Below are 19,477 nucleotides of genomic sequence, written 5' to 3' on the forward strand. Positions count from 1 at the left end.
CTTAGATTTGTACTCTCTCCCCCTTCCTTTCACGGTCTGTTTATCCTTTCCCATATTAATAACTGTCTCTCTTGCCTCTTTGGTTTACCACATCGTCCCAAATGTGATCCCTTGCACCTACTATTCAGTTTAAAACCCTCTATACTTCCCTAGTTAGGCGGCTCGCAAGGACACCAGCCCCAGTATGGTTCAGGTGTAGACCATCCCAGCAGCACAGGTTCCACTTTCCCCAATACTGGTGCCAGTGCCCCACAAACCGGAACCCACTTCTCCCACACCAGTCTTTGAGCCACATATTTATCTCACTAACCTTATTTGTCCTATGCCAATTTGCACATGGCTCAGGTAATAATCCAGAAATGATTACCTTTGAGGTTCTGCCTCTTAATCTGATGCCTCACTCATCATACTGACTACGTAGAGCCTCCTTCCTCATCCTGCCAATGTCATTGGTACCTACATGGACCACGACCACTAGATTCTCCCCCTCCCACTGCAAGTTCCACTCCAGCCCTGAGTAGATGTCCTGAACCCTGGCACTGGATAGACAACAAAGCCATCTGGACTCTCGCTTTTTGCTACAGAGGCAGTGTCAATCCCCCTTACTATACTGTCCCTTATGACCACCACATTCCTTTTTGCTCCACCCACTTGGACAGCTTCCTGTACCATGGTCAGTTTTCTCACCCACTCTGCAGCTCCCACTCTCAGCCAAATAGGCTGAGAGAACCTCAAACTTGTTGGACAATTGCAGAGGTTCACGCTCCTGCACTCCTGCCCTCTGGATCCTCTTTCCTGCCTCACTCACAGTCATACCCTTCTATCACTTTGTTAGGAAGTTTATTAAAGGAAAAAGGTATACTTAACAACTCAGGATAATGACTTTTACAGCTTCATCTGGGTTAGCAGTTCATCGAAGTGTAACCTTCTCAAGACTCCATCTCAGACACAATCACGGTTGCGGAGATGGACACATGGTTCTTGCTGCGGGAGTCTTCAGTGCTTAGCTAGCTTTCGGGCAAGCTCCCATTAAGGAGCCCTGGCTTTTCACCCCTGAGTGACAATCACCCAACATCAGAGTCAGGCTTTTCTAATTCAATAATTGGCTCTTGTTTGATTCTTTGTCACATTAGCCACACGGCCTCAGTATCTTAGACAATAATACAATGGAGTTATTTCACACTGTCTCTAACATGACCCTAAACAAGTTCTTATTCACTGGGCCAAACCCTGCAAGGTTATGACCTTTATCAGGAATCCAAAGGCTTCATGGCTGAAACTGCACTTTTTTCACAAACACAAAGACTTACAATAATTGAACTTAATTTTAAATGAAAACACAGTATTTCTAATTATTGATTATTGATTCATTAATTATAACTCAATTAGGGCTCATTACTTGTATTATTATCTGTATCATGACTGGTTACTATCTTAACACAGTAATTTGATTAATACATGTGTTTTGATATAGAATACAAAATTACTTCATTAACCATGTGCAACATTTCCCCCCAATGGGGGAATGTGCAGGACCGGGCGTGGGCGGGCAGGTTCCCGATATGCGGGCGGGGGAGGGATTCCTGAGCCGGGAGTGCACTCTTTTGTGTATGCATGTGAAAGTGCGCACAGATCTCCCTGAGACAAAGGGCTGCCTCAGGGAGATCGACTCAGATTTGAAACTTCAAATAAAGATGTGAGAAAAATTTTGCTGCCATGTCCCCTCATGTGACACTGTCACGTGAGTTGGGACATGTCCATCACTTTTATTTTGAAATATTCTGATATTTTTTAATCACTCATGAAACTTCATCCAGCCCGTGTATGAGGTTTCATGCTTTCTCAGAAGCCCGCCAGGGCTCCCAGCCTGCCCACCAACCTTAAGTTTGGATGGGCAAGTCCATTAATGGTTTCAATTTGTTTTTTAAAGGCCTTAATAGGCTGTTGACAGGTCGGTGGGCACACAGCTAAGTCGGCTGCATGCCCGCTGACCTGAAAATCTAAATGGTGCAGGGTGATGTCAGGATGCATGCCCTACGTCACCCCATGTCACTTTACATGTCGGCGAGTGGGCCCCATCCCCGCTTGCCAAACAGAAGATTCTGCCCCATGTTTCAGTACCAAAATGGCTTCCTTGGCCTTGTTAGTTATTACAGTGGATACAATATAAAAATGGTCAAGTTAAACTAAAATATAACCACCCAGGTTTACTTTCAACTGTAATACCCCACCATCATCAATGGGCAGCATGACTTCCTTCTATGTTGTAAATATCTATGGTTTGATGCTTCTAGCCTAAACTTGCACATCTTTAGAGCTGGAAAGATGCTTGGAGATGCTCTCACTGTACCTTTACCAGAAATGTCTAAACAAGTTTTCCAGTAGCACACTTCTGGCAAAATTACAGTGATGGAGCAGAAGCATATCCGAATAAATGTTTGACCTATATAATCAGGATGCTGATTAATTGCATTATTTTAAAATACCACCAGGTAGCAGTCAAACTCCAGACTTTGGTTCTGCCTCATTGTGTTTGGATTACTTAATGGGATGCGTGGTAATCATGTGAGTGATGTAAATTACATGGCATTAAATCATTCAAAAATGCACAGACGTCTTTCAAACTGTGGAAATTTTAACTTGACAGCTTAGTTCTTGTATTTTAAGTAATGCTTGATAAAACTTCGGAGTCTAACAAGAAGGCTAAGAAGGCTATTGTGTTTAACAGAAAAACAGATTTCTTATCAAAACGGCTGATGTTTTCTTTCAGACATGCAGTGCAGTTGAAAATAGGTGAGTCTAGACTCATAATTATTTGAACCGCTGTGAATTTTGGAATCTTCCATGTAACATCAAGTAATTGGACAAAATAGTGTCGATTTTTAGTCATTAAAACTGAATGGCGTCCCAAATAAATTTACAAGCATTGATTTTATGATTGGCTGCAAGCCAAAGCAGAAATGGTGTAAGACAATTGCACCTGTCCAACACTCAATGCCAGTCCTGCACAAGTAGTCTCCAAGCACGGAAAAATGATTGGTATTTGTAGCTTCTACTGAGGTGTGAGAAATCATGCAAAGCTGGAGGACTTACATGTGTACACCTTTTGCTTTCTGATATCTAGAAGTTAGTAAAATTGTGTAAAGAAACAATGTCGGCAAGGAATTGAGGATACAGGAAATTGACCCTCTTCTCTGATAGGCCCGGCAATTCTCTTGGTATCCCTGGTAAATTGCAACCTCAAGAATCCCATTGAGAAACTGATTGCAGAGCAATTGAACTGTCATAAAAAACAGCAGCAGTACAAAATCTCCTGAAAACCTAAGTGGAAATAGGAAAAAACAACAAAAGAATTCCAATATAAATGGTGCAGTAATTGCCTGAATATTGTTTCGCTAATTCTCTTTCTTGTTTCTTTAAATGAACTTCCATATATATCAGTCCCTAGCAGCTCTGGATACCTATTTTATTTGGTTGGGTATACCACTCAACGCTGGTGTGAACATGAATGTAGGGAAATTGTGCACGTGCTACAACAATATTCTTTTCTGACTAAATTCTGCACCTGAAGTTTGCGCAATGTAAAATATTGAACAACTGCAACAGATCTCTGCTTTATTTCCCAATCCATAATGCCCAAAGATCTGCCATCACTGATTGGAAAAGAGTTTTAAAATTTGGGCCAAGGAGTTTAAAAGGTAGATGTTTTTGTGTAAAGGCAAAATTACTGCATCTGAAACTTCGAATGTGTTTAATAAAATGTGAATAAAATGACAAATTTAAGGCTGTAGACCAGGATTTCATTTCAACATTTTCACTGTCATAAATATTACCACATAATAGAAGTCTTTCTTAAGCATCAAATAAAATCTTGTTATATCATTTGTGACAAGTTTGTTATCTTTACAAGTACTTGCAAGAATTCCATGAATGGTACTTGTCATGTACTTGTGCACACATCTATCCTGAAATTGTTGGCTTATTGCACATCTGCTAGATCAATGTATCCAGATGTTGCACCTACTGCAGTTACGTGTTTTGTGTGGCCAAACAACATTTACACACAATTATGATTTACATATATTCCTTCTAATAAAATCTCATTTCTTACAATCAATTAAAAAAAACTTCTTATAAACTGTGTTCAGGTACAATTATAATCAGTACACTGAAGAGTGCATTTGCTTTTTACAAATAAGTTCTGATAGGGTTTGCTTCATGTTTCATGTTAGTTTTCCTTTTTCTGTTGTTTAAACAGCAGCACCCATGCTTAAAAAATTTGTGCATTTCCTTTTTACTATAAATTCACTTTGAGTCATTGACAGACAGAGAATTTCTTATTTGAACTGGGAGTTGTCAGAGAGAGGTTTGAAATTGAAGCAAGAGGGCCCGACCATCATCCTTGCTGGGGAATTGCAGGCATTTAGAAGAGTGCAATTGGGATCGAGAGAAATTTATCTAAACGATAGATTCTTCAGAAATTGAATGGATGGTGATTTCCTCAGGGTGATAGGCTTAGTAAAATGGTGGAGGGTGGAGAAAGGTCAGGGTGCATGTTCCTCACTTAGCTAATAAAGGCCATAAATTTCATTGTTATTGTTAGACTTGCTGTATGCAAATTATTATGATCTCGGTTGAGACTGAGATCATAACAATTTTTATTTTTCTTAAGAATTGGAAAATTCAGGTATTTACTAAAAAGAATGAAGTCACAAGGTTCATAGTTTAAATCAAAAGAAACTTACTACACAAAAATCAAAGAACATGAACACTAATAAATACACTTTATCATAAATAGTCAGTTATATTAAAGATATTAAAAGTACGATGAACTCAGTTAATAATAATCTAAACTGAACTCCTTAAATCACATTTTTTTCTACATCTGTTAAACTTACACCCCCAATAAACTCAAGTCAGATACTTACCAAAAATTGGAAAATTAATCGCTTATTTACTTCCAGCCAGGTTGTCTCTTCAAATCTCCTGTAACTATTCTCTGGTTGCAAACCCCCCATTCACCACAGGCAACTCCAGCAGGGGTCGAAATGTTTTTCAAAATTTTATTTTTGGGAACTATGTTTTGGTTTTCGGGGCTCCCTTTTCATTCTCACTAGCTCTCCTTTATTAGGTCTTACAGTTATGGGACTCAGAAAGAAGCAGAATTAGAAGAATTCATCAATACCCTCAATACACATCACTCCTCCATTAAAATTAAAGCCTCAAAATACAAGGAAAGCATTAATTTCCTAACCACCACAGTATTTAAATTAGCACCAGGCATCAAGCATAAGTTAGCAACAATAGTTTTTTTCAAAATAACTGACACACTTCTACACACGAAAAGCCATCCCCTTAAACATGCCTTCTGCAGACTGGTGAGGTCACAGTTAATACATCTCCATCACATATGCACAAAGTTGGAAGATTTTAACCAGAAAGTTACTACCCTTTTCATTGCAGCTCAGATCTCAATCGCAGATTTAAATTTAATAATTCACCTGGCATTGATATTGATCTAGCATCAATTGCTTCTATAACTTAATTCCTGAAAGATCTGGTTCTATCTTTTAGATTATACTCCATAGTCCTAGACTTCCCTAAACTAATTGATCACTTACCTCATTACATTTCCTTCATTACAACAGTGACTACACTTCCAAAATATCTCATTGACGGTAAAGTACTTTGGGATGTCCTAAGGTCAAAAAAGCAGCATAAAAATGCAAGTCATTCATTACATTTGGGATCTTAGCATATGCAAAATGGTTTCATGTTTGTCTCTAACACAGTCAATGCACCTCAAGTAATTCACGGTATGTGAAACATTTTGAGATATGATAACAATAATGCAAATCTTTCTTAAGAAATAAAACTGTTCAGTAGAAAGATAGGTGGAGGGACAGGTAGTATTGAGGAGGCAGGGAGGCTGCAGAAGAATTTGGACAGGTTAGGAGAATGGGCAAAGCAGTGGCAGATGGAATACAACATGGGGAAGTGTGAGGTCATGCACTTTGATAGGAAGAATAGAGGCATAGAATATTTTCTAAATGGGGAGAGAATTCAAAAATCTGGAGTGCAAAGGGACTTGGGAGTCCTAGTCCAGGATTCTCTTAAGGTTAACTTGCAGGTTGATTTGGTAGTTAGGAAGGCAAATGCAATGTTGGCATTTATTTCGAGAGGACTAGAATATAAAAGCAGGGATGTGCTGCTGAGGCTTTATAAGGCTCTGGTCAGACCACATTTAGAATATTGTGAGCAATTTTGGGCCCCGTATCTCAGGAAGGATGTGCTGGCCCTGGGAATGATCCCAGGAATGAAAGGCTTAACATATGAGGAACGTTTGAGGACTCTGGGTCTATACTCGATGGAGTTTAGAAGGATGAGGGGGGATCTGATTGAAACTTACAGAATACGGAAAGGCCTGGATAAAGTGGATGTGGGGAAGATGTTTCCATTAGTAGGAGAGGCTAGGACCTGAGGGCACAGCCTCAGAGTAAAGGGAAGACCTTTTAGAATAGAGATGAGGAGAAACTTCTTTAGCCAGAAAGTGGTGAATCTATGGAATTCATTGCCACAGAAGGCTGTGGAGGCCAGGTCATTGAGTGTATTTAAGATCGAGATAGATAGGTTCCTGATTGGTAAGGAGATCAAAGGTTACAGGGAGAAGGCGGGTGAATGGGGTTGAGAAACTTATCAGCCATGATTGAATGGCGGTGCAGACTCGATGGGCCAAATGGCCTAATTTCTGCTCCTATGTCTTATGGTCTAAATTATCCAATTGACACAGTGTTCATTACAATTGCATCCACTACATTTTTCCCCATATAGTAGCTCCTGAACTTCATCAGTTTGACACACGGAGGAATCACATCTATTCTCCAGAGTGAAATATGGCATATGTATATCGTCATTGACAATAAAGCATCCGGTCATTTTATGGAATGCTCAGTCAAGATCGCGGGCATTTCAGTGTCACTTCACATTGATGTAGGTGCAAAAGTTTCTATATTGAGTGACAAACTGCACCATTGGTTTTTATTTTGCAATTTTCTCTCACTCATGTTACAGATACTCTTCATGCTAATGGTGACTTAATTATTCCGGTTTTGGGAATGATCACAGTTCCAGTGTGTTAAAAAACGTCAGCCTAGGCAAGTTCACATTCTACGTAGCCAAAGCCAGAAGTCTGACTTGAAGCTTGAAGACCCCACTGGAGCGCATGTTAACATGATTGATGACACTGACTATGTACAATGGTATCCTTCCTTATTTACCGGATTTGGGGAGATTAAAGGGTACTGTCATGCTCTTCGGATTGACATTTGAATTCCATCTGTTTCACAAAATGTAGTGGATGCTGCCTTAAGCTAGAGATTCCACATTCATTTTAAGAATTTATCACCTCAGTGACTTCAGGTTTTCCTGGTTCCCAGTCAGCTAAATATTCCTTTGTTGACATGTTTAAACCTGTTCTCTCTCCTTTGCAGTCCCTATCCCCCTTAGCAGTCTCTCTCACCCCTTTGCAGCCCCTCTCACCCTTGGCAGCCCCTCTCACCCTTGGCAGCCCCTCTCACCCTTGGCAGCCTCTCTCACCCCTTTGCAGTCCCTCTCACTCTTTGTAGCCCCTCTCACCCTTCGCAGCCCCTCTCACCCTTTGCAACCCCTCTCACCCTTTGCAGCCCCTCTCATTCTTTGCAGCCCCTCTCACCCCTTTGCAGCCCCTCTCATCCTTTGCAGCCCTTCTCACCCCTTGGCAGCCCCTCTCACCCCTTGGCAGCCCCTCTCACCCTTTGCAGCCCTTCTCATCCCTTGGCAGCCCCTCTCACCCTTGGCAGCCCCTCTCACCCCTTTGCAGCCCCTCTCACCCCTTTGCAGCCCTTCTCACCCTTGGCAGCCCCTCTCACCCCTTGGCAGCCCCTTTCTCCCTTGGCAGCCCCTCTCACCCTTTTGCAGCTTCTCCCTGCTTGCAGTCTCACTTCCTGCCAGGCTTTGTTTCCTGCCTCGCTTCTTTCTTTCCCTCTCACTCTATAACTTGTTGACCACTTTTGTTCTTATTGTTTATCTCCCAGGCAACTTGGTCACACTGAAATCAGCTGCTGCCTTTAGCCAGAAATCAGATCCGATGAAAACCTAGTTCTTAGAGGGACCATCGTCCCAAGATAAAATATAGTTTTTTCCCCAAAAGTACATGGGCCATCACAAAATTGTTAGCAAGCATGTGTCCAAAAAAACATCAAAAACAATTAATTGGTTGTGAAACAGTTCAGAATGTCAGTGTTAAGTTCAGTTGTTCAGTGTTTGATTATGTGTGTCTGTTGATGGTTCACTCTGCTGTGTGCTGTTAGTTAAGCCTGTGGGTGTGGTTACAGAAAAGGGGAAACTGAAAGTAAGCTGGTATCTGAAGACATTTTTAAAAAAAGCTTTCAAAGTCCTGTTCACACAGAATCTGGTGTGTGTCATCTCTGCATATCTCCAAGGCATAAAACATAATAGCTGGTGACAAAGAAGGAGAATTGTTTAAATTTATCAGCTCTAGCACATTTTCTTTCTTCGCTGGGAGACCATGCCATGGGATTAATGGATTTCAGGATTCAAGACCAATTGCTTGCTATGGGAATGGAATATATGGAGGTAGCAATGACCCACAAGAAGACAATACTTGTCCAGTGCTTTAGGGCAGAAGGCCAGCAAGTATTCGAGCAGCTTGCAGAAGACATGTCTATGTTTGATACGATGATAAGCGCTCTTGAAAAATACTTTGGGCCAAAGAAAATTTTGATGATTGAACAATAGACATTCCATCAGAGGTACCAGGGAAATGGGAAGTCCATAAAACAATACATGGCAATGTTGCAGCAGTTGGTATCCACATGTAAATTTGACACACTAGCCAATGAACTGATTTGCGACCAACTGAGTGAGAAAACTTCAGTTCCACAAAATAGGGAATGCCTCCTCATGGAGGATTTAACCTTGGAAAAAGCCATGACCTTGGCAGTCCAAATTGTATCTACATGTTTGTTTCAAAGTGGTTGCACAGAAATGCACCCTCAGACTCTGGGTTGTAGGCACAACTTGCCCAGGTAGCTCAAGTGCAAGGGTTATAGACAAAGAGACCTTAGCAGTCTTATTAACACTTGTCCCATCACGGTCAGGTACCCTTAAAAATGTGCCCAAATTGTGGAGATACCAATTGTTTCACAACGCCATGTGGGTTTAAGGGTAATTCATGCTTAAAAATGAATCACTTCACAAAGGTGCGCGGATCGTTGAAGAGGAAGCTTTTATCAGTTTGACACGTGGAGGACTGGCAGAGATGTTATTTTTGCCTCTAGTGAGTTAAACTCTGTTTGCTGAGCAATTGTCCATTTCCATCGTGCATCTTTGAGCAGTAGTTTTTGAAGAGGCTCCATGATATCTGCAAACATAGGAATAAATTTGTGGTAAAAGTTGGTAGTACTGGGGAACAATGCCAGCTCTTTCACAATGATGGGGTCAGAAGTGCATGAATGGCTTTGACATTGGCATGTGTGGGCTATACACCAGCTGCTTTCATTCCGTACGCTAGATAGTCAATCCCCGGAGCCATAAATGTGTATTTGCCCTTGTTGAGTGTCAAATTGTGTTGTGCGAGTTGAGTGAGCACCACTGATGACTGTTGATTTTTGATGCTCATTTAAACTGTAAAATTTACATGGATACTGAGAATAAAAAACTGAAAAATCATCATAACGTCCTGTACACAAAACTGTAGGGAGTGTGGTTAAGCTTTACTGTCTGATTCAGCAGTATGAATAATCTGGTTTTATTTTGCTGTCTGGATGTTTTCTGACTGCATCAAGTGACTCATTCATATTGGATCTGATTACAATTTTGTAAAACTGGAACACCCTTCCGTGATCCTCACTTTGATTTCATTCTTTGAGACAAGGGAACAAGGCGAAGATTTTCCTATTGAGAGGGCAACTCCAGCAGAGTGGGAGTTCCAGCTCTGACGCTAAGTGATTTTGCCAACCCTGGGGTCAGTTGGCAGATTCCTTGAATTTCTTGCTGAAATTATATGGTGGGAATACATTGGGAATAAACAGCTAAAGAAGGCCTCAAAGAGCAGGGAAAGGGAAGCCTCAGAGGTTATGGAGAGCACAAATGTCAAATGTCACTGGAATGATTTTAGGGATGGGAAACTATTGTCTGAAAAGTGATTTGAGATACTGGGGGCAGGATTTTCAGGTCGGCGGATGCCGATTAATGGCCAGCCAGCGTGAAGTGCGCGCTGAAATGCTCAGCGCTGCCGGGGTGGGGGCAGGAGGAGGGTGGGCACTGAAGTAAGCACGGATATGGGCGAGCACGGAATGAAAGCTCCCTGAAGGCAGAGAGCTGCCTCAGGGAGCTGAAGACTTCAAAAGTATTAAATAGAGATTTTAAAATCAGAACAAAAATGTCCAAGCATCACAAACAGTCACCTGAACATGTACATAATAAAAATTCTGTCCACAGATTTGTTTTTATTTAATAACAGAAACCTCATCCCGCCCTTGGATGAGGTTTCATGAAAAATGTTAAGGCCGCCTGGCCGATTTGCCTGTTCACCAACAGTGAGGTTGGATGGATCACGAAAAATCAGGGACAATTACAACTCTAATGGGCTTAATTGCCCTCTTAGTTGTCGGTGGGCGTGCTTCCAACTTTAGCGTGCGCCCACCGACCGAAATAACCCGCAAGCGTGGGATGGCATTGGGGCGCTCACCCGACATCATCACGCACCATTTTACAATCGAGCAGTTCAGGCCTGCGCCCACATGCCAATCTGAAAATTCTGCCATGGATTATTTCCATTGGAACAGTGAAGAAGAAAAATATTAATTGGGGTTTTAAAATTCTGAAGTGTTTTTACAGGATGAATAATGAAAGCTGGTTGGTGAGTTAATGATGAGGATGCAAGAATAAAACTGTCAGTGAGAAAATGAGGAGCGAGTTTAGGAGAAATGTATTTTTTTGGACTGTTAGTGTAATTGATCTAATTCTCCCCAAACTAGAAAATCTGAAATTCTGTCACAAGAGTAGTTCTGTGGTCCAATGATAAATTGTATGATCAATTCAGAAATATATTTCTGGAAGTTGCACATATGAAGCTTATAGAAAGATTAAAGACCATGGGATGAATGGTGAATCAACTAATTAGATTGAAAATTGCTTTGACTGCAGAACACAGGTGATAATGAATGGAAAAAGCTCTCATTGAGAGGTAGTGATAATAGAGTTCCACTAAGAGCCTGTTGTGGGTCTGCTACCATTCATAATATTCCCCCAGAGAATACAAAGGAGATAGTTCCTGAAATATTGAAAAATTTGCTGATGACATTAACCTGCTAAGTGAAACTTGGGCAATATTCTCCCCCCATTGGGGGATAAGTGTGGGAGCGGGCGCGGGCAGGCGGCCTTCTGATCGGTGCCCGCGGTCAGGGGTGTGCCGCCATTTTATGTGGGCAGGCCAATTAAGGCCCACTCAGCGTGACATCTGCCAGGAAGCTCTGTGCGAGCCCTGTGCAGGTGGGGCAGAATTGCCTCAGCCGGGAGTGCGCTCTCTCGCACATGCGCATGAAGGAACGCACAGATCTCCCTTAGGCAAAGTGCTGCCTCAGGGAGATCGGCTCCTATTGAAAACTTCAAATAAAGATGTTAAAAAAATTTCCCTGCCATCTCCCTTCATGTGACATGAGCTGGGACATGTCCATCACTTTTATTGAAACATTTCATAAAAATGTTTTTCCTGCCCATGGATGAGGTTTCCTGTTTTTTCCAAAGCCCACCTGGCCTCCCGGCCTGCCCGCCAACCTTAAGGTTGGACGGGCATGTCCATTAATCATCTTAATTAGTTTTTTAATGGCCTTAATAGGCCATTGACAGTTTGGCTGGCGCGCATCCAATTCGGCTGTGTGCCCACCAAACCGCAAATCTAAATGATGCAGGGTGACGTCGGGAGGTATGTCCAATGTACCCCCGTATCATTTAACGTGTCGGCGAGTGGGCCCCGCCCCTACTCACCAACCGGAAGATGCTACCCATAAAGTAGTGATTATAGCATTCTAAGGTATCTGTATCAATTAAATGGAAGCAATAAGGACAGATGAATCTTTATATCTATGAATATGAGGTTATGCATATTAGAAAAAGAAAAGTAAAACAAGCAGATATGATGAAGGTGTCTCTTATACTCCTGGGGCCCTGCTCCATTGGTGCAAGTGCAATCTAGCAGTCTGCCCACGCAAGCAACAACAGACCCTGTCCTAAATTACAGGGATGGGATCATAGTGGTAATGTAGCTGCCCCTCCTGCGGCCAGAGCAGGGGTAGAAGACATCACGGCGGGCCTCCAAAGCAAAGTCCAAAAAGCACTCAAGGGCTGCAGTCTTCTTCCCTTTCGGGGCCATGGCTTCTTTGCTGCAGTCCTGGGCTGGAAGCACTGAGTGCGGCTGTACTTTAAATGTGGTGCCTGGCGTGATGAAGTGGCGAGGTAATGGCGTGGCAGGTAAATCACAGCCCGCTTGCCATTGTCCCAGGAATGCATATATTAATGCGATGGGTTTGGGACGATACAGCGCGAAAAGCCACCATTGCAGCAGGCAGGAAAACCATAGTTTTATCAGCCCGCTACCACACAGTGCAAATCGGGGACGATTCCACCCTAAGCGTCCTGTACAATTCATTATGTTGAAACATTTTATTGTAAATAAAAAATTAATACACTTAAAAACCCATCAAAAGGCTGCTTCTGTTCCTTTGCATTAAAACTTTAAGAGTCTTATCCTTTATACCCGCTTTGCGTCAAAAATATAGAAGGATCTGCTAATATCCATTATGCATAATTAACAAGATTCCTGCTCAAATGTATCAGAGTGAATTACATGGACACACAGCCCAAATGGCAATATGCATTTTCAACAGGAGCTGTTTTAAAATGTGTTACCTTTGAATTTCTTAGTGTCTATTCACCTCACTCCCATCAACGGTAGCAATCAACTGATTAGAAAATCCATACTTGAGAGTTTTGCATATTCTTGGCTCCTTAATTTCTTCAACTTATGCTGCCTTTTGGAAACATTATTCTAAAGCCTGGGGTTGACATTTACAAGTATGTTTATGGCACCCATCAGCTCTACCTGCTTGATTCCTTGACCATAGTCGTGCTGCTTAGCCAATATCAAGTTCCGAATGAGCAAGACTTTCCTTCAACTCAATATTGGCAAGATCAAAAACATTCTGGTCAGTTTGCAACAACTTAGGACAGCGCAATGTCGCCAGTGTGAAACCCAAGAAATTTTAACTCCTGGGTTTTATTTCAATATGATTGACGGACTACCCAACCAAGCACGTTGCTAAACAGGCAACCCACCCAGTTTCTGTGCACAATTACCAGCAGGCTGTTCGATAACTATTTAAAACAAGAATGTAACTTCTTAAAGCAAGATTGCAGCGTCTGCTTGCAGATTTTCCTGTCATACCACTGCAAGGAGAGAAATCTCTAAAATGGATGGGAGGAGTATAGGAACAGGAGTAGGCTCAGTAGGAGTAGGATTTAGCTCCTCAAACCTGTTCTGCCATTCAACTGGACCATGACTGAGCTGCAGAATTTTGGTCTCTTGGAATCAAGGAACATGGGGAGTGGACAGGAAAGTGGAGTTGAAATCAATGAACATCCATAATCATATTGAATAGCAAAGCAGGCTCAAGGGTCTGTATGGTCTAATCCTGCTTCTATTTCTTATTCATCAGCTGATGAAGCACAAGTGGTTGTAATCAGCAAGAGATTTCCTTCCCCATGTCTGACCTGATGCCGTGAGACTTCATAGTGTCCAAGGTCAATGCTGAGAACTCCCAGGCCCATTCTCTCCCAATGGATACCACTACGCCTCCATCTCTGGTGGTCTGTCCTACAGGTGGGGCATACTTAGGGGTGATGATTGAGAAGTCTGGGACTCTAGCTTGTTTAGTCCCTGGGAGACCTCTCCTAAATTTGACACAAGTTAGTGTGGAGAACTTTGCAAGATTAACCAAGCAGGGTGTGTATGTTACCTGCCATTGATCATGATACATATGTCGACCTGGCATATAAAACAACCCCATTTTTTCAGCGCCAAAAACCATGTTTACGTTTATGTTCAATGTATTAGTCCTCCTTTTCTGCTAATTCATACCATACTCACATTAGGAGCTGGCCTCAATTTTTCACCTAAGAAATGCATATTTTACTCACTTCATAAGTTAGCACATGGGATCAAGCAGGCGATATGGGCCATGTTGCCAAGAAGATGCGTGAGAGTTGAAGACACGCCCACACAGAACAGACCATGCATGGCGAATGATGAACAGAAATGGACCATCCAGCAAAAAAGTATGAAGTACAACGTTGGTTTCAATCTAAAAGTTGTAACATTTGCTAACTTGTCAAATAACTGTGCCGCAGTGAGGGAATTCGGTGTAAATGAGAGACTGGAGTGAGAACGAAAGGAAAAGAAGGAATCTGCCCTGAAGAAGATGCCCAAGACCAAATGCCTCGTGAGAACAGGGACCATCCACTGGCTTGATCTTGAGGAACATGTATCAGAATGTGTCCTCGAAAATCTTAAGAATGGTTAGGTTGTCAACCGAAATGCAATGTATTATATACTAATTTAAGTGGGCCAAATCAAACCCTGAATCCAGCAAACATTTCAGAGCAACAGTTAGTTGGTGTAGCCACTTTATAGAATGAAGATATCTAATGTCACAACAGAAGACCAAGATCACTCAGAGAATACAAAAAGACTTCCACACCAAAGTTAGCAGTTTTCAGTGATCACCTTCAAACGGCGGCAAAAACATGAGTACCTGTTATGTCACATCAGCAACATGGATGAAACACCCATGAATTTCAATATGTGGAGTGGAAAGATTTGAAAACAGCTTAAGTGAAAACCACAGGACATGAGAGGATAAGATTCGTGGTGTACTAGCCTGCATGGCCGATGGAACCAAATTAAAGCCTACGATAACTTTCAAATGTAAAACCATGCAGAAAATCAAGCTCCCCGCAGTATTTTTGTGAATGTCCATGACAACGGTTGGACGGTTGAGGATAGAATGAAGTTGTGGATTGATAATGTGTGGAATAGGCAAATAATGCAGCTTATTATGTGGGACATATTCAGATCCATATAACCAGTGAGATCCAGAGGTACCTGTGAAGAAATAACACCTAAATTGCAGTTATACCAGGGGGTCTAATGTCTGTAGTTCAATCTTTGGATGTTTGCCGCAACAATCCATTCAAGGGTCAAGTTTACATTGAATGGAATAAGTGGATGGTTGATGGAGGAAAAAAAAGAGTGAAAGTGTTTCCTGTTGTCCCCACCTGATGTTTTGTGTGATTTCGACATCAAATCGTGAGATGCTTTTAGTGCACAAAGTGTCATCAGGTTGTTTAAAAATGCAGAATATCCAGTTTTGGTGAGTGTAGAGGAGGATGATTTCTTGAGGATGGAATGATTTTGAAACCAAAAGTGCTACAGCTGGTCCAGAGTGGAATCATTACGATGATGCCATAGCCAAAGTGACTCAGTGAATTTGATGAAATCTTTGCATCGGAAACCATAGACAATGAATCTGACAGTTTTTAAATATTTTGATTGAGGTTAACAGTATCCTTGCAGAATTAATTCATTCAATAAACTTGTTACACTGATTTAATTTGAATTACATGCATTATATTTTTCTCACATTTCAAAATGACTCCCAGCCACACGAACACTGGCAGTTCACATTTTATGCTTGGCCTATAAATCCATCCACATTTTTGGAAAGACTTTTCAAGGCTTCAAAGGTCAACTTATACTCTGTGATCTACATACAGTAGGTTGCCGCAGGATGGCCTGTCTGGTTTTATTCTTAGTCAACTTTTCCTTAGGGGTTTGATACAACTAAGTTAAAAGTAAACCACGTTACCCAGGGTCTGGGGTCACCTGTAGGGCAGACCAGGTAAAGATGCACACGTACTTCTCTAAAGGCTATTAGTGAACTAGATGGGTTTCATTTGACAGTCTAGTAGTTTGATGGTTACCATTACTGATACTAGCTTTTTAATCCATATTTATTTAATGAACTGACTTAAATGTTTAGATTTGAAGTCATGCCTCCGGATCATTAATAGAAGCCTCTGAATTACTAGTCCAGTATTCCTGTTGACTATGCTACTGCACCCATTTTATTTCCTTAGTTTCATTAACAAATCAATCCCCAAGGGACCTGCATTGTTCTTAACGAGCCCCTTTTTCCTAATTGCAAAAACTCTTTGTGTTGCTTTTCATATCCCTTGCGTTTCTTTTCATATTTCCTTTTTACTATCTGTTTTGTCACCATTTGGTGTCCTTTGTATTTCCCCATTCCTCAGGACCTGTGCTTTATTTGCATTTAGTTTTCTGTCGTATTTTATCTCTCTAGTCGTTTATGGCTGTTTTCTTTTTTGGCAAGTAGAGCTCTTGTTCCTAAGGGTTATAAATTGGTTCTGGATCACGTTAAATTCTTGGATCCTCTCACCAATCTATGTCATTTTACACATTAACAAATTTGTCCAGTCTACTATAGACAGTATCTGGCTTATCGCATTAAAGTCAGCCTTACCTATATCTAGAATCCTTAGTAGCCGATTCGCATTTCTCCCTTTCAAGCATTATGTTGAACTCAATCAGATATCATTGTTATTAAATAAATGGTCACACACCACCCTCCAACTAAATCTGGCTCATTACTCATTATTAAATCTGATATGGTATGTCCCTTCTTGGTATGCTGGATTTTCCCAGCCCATTGGAGATGGGCTGAGAGGCGGGACAGCCGGCAATATGGTGAAGGACTGTGTCTGGAGGGGAGCCCGACATCTTCCCATGGCATATTGCAGCAGGGTTGGCTCCTACTTTTGGTCCGAGAGGCGGGATTTCCAGCTCCACTAAAAAAAATTCAGCCATTGCTGCAAAAAACTAGCCCAGAGAAATTCATCACCTTTCTACATATGCTTGCCTGTCTACCTGCTTAGCTCTCATATCTTGAGCTGCCCCAGGTTTTCAGATGCCTCATAGGAGGTCCTGGTAGAGGAGGCCAGTGGACTGAGGGAAGCACTCTACCCCATTATCCACAGGCACATCTCCCGAGTGACTATCTAGCAGGGCTAGACAGAGGTGGCTGAGAGAATCAGTGGCAGCAGCATCACCTCAACGAGTTGGCTTCAATGTAAGAGGATAATGACCTCACAAGGGTGAGACAGCTCTTCATGTCTCTGGCTCACACAACAACACTTGAAAAACACTCAATTTACCTTTCTCCCCCACCAGTTTCAACAAAAAACAAAAAACTCTGCTCTATCCAATTCTTCGGCATACAATCACAAAAACACACTGCAACACCTCTTTCTCATACCAAACATATCACCCTTTTACTTTGATCTCTTCATACCAGAACACTAACAGCATTCTCTTCTTACTCCTAGAACTTGCAAAATCACCAATTCCTCCCAGGCGGCCTCCCTCACTTCACATTCCACACATTTGCGTTTCTATTCATGTCCTCTTCCTTTTCATTCCATCTTGTTTACATGCCAGCTTCTCAGCAGGTGCGCTATGTGCACAGGCTGTACACATCTCCGCTTTCCTTTTAACAGCCATTCACTAACTCACACACTCTCTGCAGTACAAAGTAGCACTTAATGCAAGGACATGGAGCAAGATCGGCATAGGAATACCAGACATGGTAGCCCTAATTCAAATGGAGCACAAAGCTCAACATGAGCTGAAGTGGAAAACTGTCCAAATGGAAAACTTTCAAGATTAAACTTGAATTAAACTCAGTCCTATATTAAATATTACCTTGTTAATGGCCATGACACAAAATAGACATTAACAATAGCCTGACATGTTGTTGCTAATGTTTTAACATTGTTTCATCCAAATTAAAAATAGCTTCACTACCCACATCATTCAATGTTTTTTTTTTGTTAATTATTAAAAGAACTGTTATAAAATTGAGGGACTGTTATCTTCTCTTTTTCTGATTTGCTTGCAACATGAGCAGCAGTTTTCTGACTGGACGATACCTAATCGCTGCTGGAACAATCAATCCTATTGAATGCTGCTGTCATGGCAACACCAGTACCTTGCCCAGGCAGCTTCTCCAGAAGCATAACATTTGGCCTATGTCTACTGTACACAAACAGACTGTTCTCAGTTGCTGGCTGTTAATACTTAAAATTATCTGCAAGTGACGCATGAGCCTTGATATAACGAAAAAGTAATATAAATGGTACTTAAATTCTTTTCCCGCATAAAATGTGAAAATGTGCCACTTTCATGCAAGGACATGCAAGTTGTAACACTTTAGCGTGAACATTTCTGTTCATAAGATTTGAATGTAGTGATGGTGATCAGCAGTGTCTGACCATGGGCTCACATTAAGCAGTAGGTGAGTTTTAATCTGCAGAGGGAAGAGCAGATGTCAGTGCATGTGGCGGTTAAAAATACAAAAATTAGCATTATATTGAAAGCATCCCAGGTTCCCGCTCACTTCCACATTTAACCAGTGCGTGTTTGGAGGTGCATGAAAAACCCTCATGGGGCTGACAATCAATGATTATAATAGGTAACGTGGCAGTTGAATGAAGATCTAATCCCTCTTTAATTGTCAGGGTCAACAAGGTAAGAGAACAGTGGGATTGACAGGATGGTGAAATTGACAGGCTGCAAAATCTTTAAATATTGAACCAGGAAAGTACAATCCTGACCCACATGGAGGAGGAGATACTAGAACTTGGGGGGCAGTATGTGGGACTGTTCCATTCGGATGGTCAGATGGGAGTGGGGACAAGAGAGAGTGCGTGGCTGTTTGCATGGACACAAGGGAGCCTCTGACGAACACAAGGCATGGTGTTCATGGGCAGAATATTGCGCTTGTCCGCCAGGCGCATACCCGACCAGAACAAGCGTAAAATGATGCATGACATATTGGTCGGCAGGCGCACTTGGGAGTTGTCAGAGTCACATGAGGGGACACGTTTTCATTATTTTAAAATTCTTTATTTATATTGATAAAAATCTTCAGCTCCCTGAGGCAGCCCTGTGCCTCAGGAAGCTGTTACTGCATGCACCTGCGCACATACACAAACATCACCGCTCACCCTCCTCCCGCCCCCACCCTGGCGTTTCACACTGGCTGGCCGTTAATTGGTCAGCCAGAGTGAAATCCACGTTGGGGCCTGATCGCGGGCTGTGGTCGGTTTTTCGACCGCTCCTGGGCCCACCCGCTGCGCCGGCCGGACGAGGGAAAAATTCTGCCCCATGTGTCCACCTCTGGCGATGTGGAGTTCCACAAAAGGAGTAGAATAAAGAACGTGATAGAATGTGCATCAATCTTTAATTACTCTTCTCTCGCACATAGGTCAACAACAAGTGCAG

The sequence above is a fragment of the Carcharodon carcharias genome, chromosome 12 (assembly GCF_017639515.1).
Source record: "Carcharodon carcharias isolate sCarCar2 chromosome 12, sCarCar2.pri, whole genome shotgun sequence".
In the NCBI taxonomy this organism is placed as follows: Eukaryota; Metazoa; Chordata; class Chondrichthyes; order Lamniformes; family Lamnidae; genus Carcharodon; species Carcharodon carcharias.